The 3,687-nt window shown below is 46.0% G+C and overlaps 1 pseudogene; it reads left to right on the top strand.

The window, feature by feature from the left end:
- LOC107156041 overlaps positions 1-828 on the top strand; it is a 4,613-nt pseudogene extending 3,785 nt beyond the window's left edge.
- The last annotated feature ends 2,859 nt before the right edge of the window (positions 829-3,687 follow it).

Raw genomic sequence — 3,687 nt, 5'->3', positions numbered from 1 at the left:
TCCTTTTACAGGGGAGCGTTCCGTTCCATGAATTTCCCGCTCTCTTCCTTTTACAGGGGAGCGTCCCTTTTCTCGCTCTCTCTTTCTTTACCGAGGAGCGTCCCGCTATTAGCTTGCGGATTCCCACTTTACCTGGGAACTTACCGGTGCACCACCCTGACTGCTGAAAGTTCTGGATCCTGGGTTCGAGGAATATAATTCCCCGTCCGGGCCAACAATTGTCGCGACCCCTCGCCAGCAAGGGAAAACACGACACAGGATTCTTCTTTCAGCAGTTTATTCAGGCCTTGATTCAAGTATCATCTTCTAGCGACCCGCGCCCGCCACGCCCAAGCACAGCCTAATAAAGCCTCCCACATACCAATCCTAAGCTTTCACGTGGATCTTTCTCATAGGGTGGTAAGGGATTGCGCGCCAATTCTCCATAAAAGGAGTTGTTTATCACAGGCCACCGTGGAAGCTGGCGCCATCTTCTAATGGCGGCCACAGTCTAATTAGAACGGCTCACCACAATCTGCCCCTTGGCAGCATCCTGAAACACTCCAGCTTTTCCATGAGCAATAATTCATCTGACACAGAGACCCAGATTGAAGGACTCTCCTCTGCTCCAAACCTATCTGCTCTGGAGGTTCATTAAACAGTACAGAAACACAGAACAAGAGTTCAAGTTTTGAAACCCTGGATAGCTGGTTCTTCACCAGCAATAAAACTCAGACAGCAATGGATGGCTTTCTTCTGGCCAACTTCTCCTGGAACATGATGAAGTCTCTGTTCAGCTCTGCAGAAATTCAGATGTGTCCTGACCTGCACGCAGTCTCCAACTTCTAAACATAAAGTCCACATAGGATGGTGCTTACCATTTCCTTCCAGCTGTAGAAAATTGTGAGAAGGGACAACAGTAGTAACTTTGTTGAATGTAGCTGATAATGCAATTACTTAGATTCTTTGTGTGTTCATTGCCTTTTGTACATATAAACATGAATTTGTATATAAATATATTATAAAGTATAAGATGTTGATCCAAAAAAATAAATTGGGCGTGTGTAACAGTGGTCCACTTTATGCTTTGACTATAACACTTGCTGCTCTACCACTGCAACTTATTTTTTTTAAATGGACAAGTTTCTTTCTCTTACTCTCTCCCTGCTTCTCCCTAAACTCTCCCCCTCTCTAATCTTAGGGGAAATAGGATTATCTTTCTTCCTTATCCTAGACAGAGTTATCTGTCCCTGAGTACACGCCCACTATAGAATTGATGGTACTAGAAGATTTCAGAACCAAATATCTCCCAAATTAACAAGTGAATTATAACTCCAGACAGAGAACACATGGAATGTAGCCTTTGAGTCACTCTTTGAAAGCCCTTATTCCTACTGATGGGCAGTATCACAGCCTTTGGGATAGTAATCTCCTTTGTTTCTCCTTTGCTAGAAAAACAATAAACCTTAATTTTTCCTTTTCTCAAAACCATGTCCTTGTTATTAGATTGGCATTAGGGATAAGGACTGAGCTTTTGGAGACAAATTTGGCACCTCAGATAGGACCAAGAGTGGCCCCCACTCCAGCTTTCTTGGGCTGGCCTGGCTTTCCAAGGAGCCCCACTTCCCACTTCTATGCTGAGAATTCATGGTGCTGGTGAACTTGTTGAGAGCCAACTGCAGGAGAGTTAGGGGAGCAGTGAATTTGCCTTGGGTGGCATCAGAGAAGCTATTTCTGTGAGTAAAGGGAGTAACTGAGTGACCATTCCAGCAGGTGCTAATACTCCTTTTGCTTTGGGGAATATAGACACCAAGTCAGTTGGGGTGGCAATACCAGGTCACGGAAGAGGGGAGTAACAAAAAAGAAAAGGGAGAAAAACACTGAAGACAGATATTTCTTGGAAGCACCTATAAAACCGAAAGGCAATCTAAATTTACACACAAGCTACTGTATGAAAAGTGCCCTATGTTTCTTAACTTGTGAACAGATAACTAAGGTAGGGAGACAACTTGTGGTGCTCCTTCATGAACATGCTGCTGCAGGAATTCTGGAGATCACAACAAATATTTGACATTGCCTTACCAACACATATCTGTGGCCCATGGTGCTCCTACAGAAATGCAATTGAAATGGGAAAACAGATTTTATCCAGTGTGATTCAGATCATAGATGTAAAGGAAAGCCTGAAAGGTGAGTGACTCATCTGAGACAATGATTCAACCAAGAGAGTTTTATTGGAGGGCTGCGGAGGGAGAGGCAGAGAGCAGAGAGAGGAGAGGAGGAGGGCAGAGAGAGAGAGAGAAGAAAACTTATGCTTACAAGCTTCGGCTTAAGAAGGGTTGCATAGGGAATGTGGTGGGTGCTGATTGGCAGGGTGTCTCAGGAACAGCAAGTGGACACTGTGTCTTGTGGGGATTGGTTGAGCAAACCTATGAATTTAGTGCTCTTGACATGGTGCTCTTTGGAGAGGAGGGGGAGGGGTAAGGGATTCCATGATGTTCTCCTGAGAATGGGGAGTCTCCCACACACCCAACATTCCTCCCTTCTTGTTTTTGTGTTGGAAGCAGGGCAATGAGATCCTCTGCCTACTTCTTGCTGGAGATCGAAGTGAGGAGTGTGAAGGAAGGGAGTGATGGTCAGGGTGCAGGGACAAGAGAAACATAGCTGTAAAGGCCAGGGCACTGAAGGTGTGAATTTCCTTGGGGCCAAAATCAATGAAAGTTCCTCGAAGCCATAGGTCATGGATAGTCTCCATCCAATCCTTGTCCCTGCAAATGGGGGGAGTCATCCAGCTGTCCTGTCAGAGGACCTCCTTGAACTCCATGATCCAGGTGCACCACATGATGAGCCTAAGAACACCAAAGATACCCGAAGGCAAGGAGAAGAAGAGGGAAGAGGAGACACCACATTAGCTTCTGGCTGGAGGCCCAGTGAGAGGGACTGGCTGAGAAAAGACTAGCAGTCAGGAGGAGGAATACAAGAGTGAATGGGTCTAGAAACCCTGGGTGACAGGCTAGTGAAGTTCCCGCAGTTCTGTTTACATTTTGTAGCTCCATATCCATGATGATGAAGTTCCCATCAGCTTTGGTGAGGTCTTCACGTAAGGGATAGGTGTCCTCCAAGGGAGCAAGTGGCTGGAAAACCATGAGGAGAAGCATCAACACCAGAAGCCCATTTCGGGTCCCTTGGGTCTCAAATAGTTAATTTGGTGTATACTTGATTCTCATAGCAAGGCTCATCTAGGAAGCTTTCTTGCATGAATTATAAGGGCACTTGCCATAAGTGTCAGGCCAGCATTTACAGGATTCCTCAGTTTGTTCTGCTATGAAGCACAGCAGGTGGAAAATTGGTCCCTCAGAGCTAATCTTGTGGTGGTATTGTAGTCCCAATTAGGGTCCTGAGCAGAAACTGCCTGGGGGCCTAGAGGGTGGGTCAGGGTGGTTTGATGGACCCCATCAGCACAATTATGGGCTGGTTCCCAGACCCACCTGCATTCCTTTGGGAGAAGGGTATTGGCCAGGATCATGTAAATGTCATGAAAAGTGAGACTATAGGCTTGAAGTAAGTACTGAAACTCCATTATGGCAGAGTTGGTGGTGTAGGAACCCAAGCATTTTTCAATCTGTGAAAGGTCCACTATGGAGAAGGGCACATGGACCCTAACGATTCCTACTGCCATAGCAACCTCTCTCAAAGGAGCCATAATTG

Source organism: Marmota marmota, unplaced genomic scaffold, assembly GCF_001458135.2.
Source record: "Marmota marmota marmota unplaced genomic scaffold, marMar, whole genome shotgun sequence".
Lineage (NCBI taxonomy): Eukaryota > Metazoa > Chordata > Mammalia > Rodentia > Sciuridae > Marmota > Marmota marmota.
This window is presented reverse-complemented; position numbering and strand designations above follow the sequence as displayed.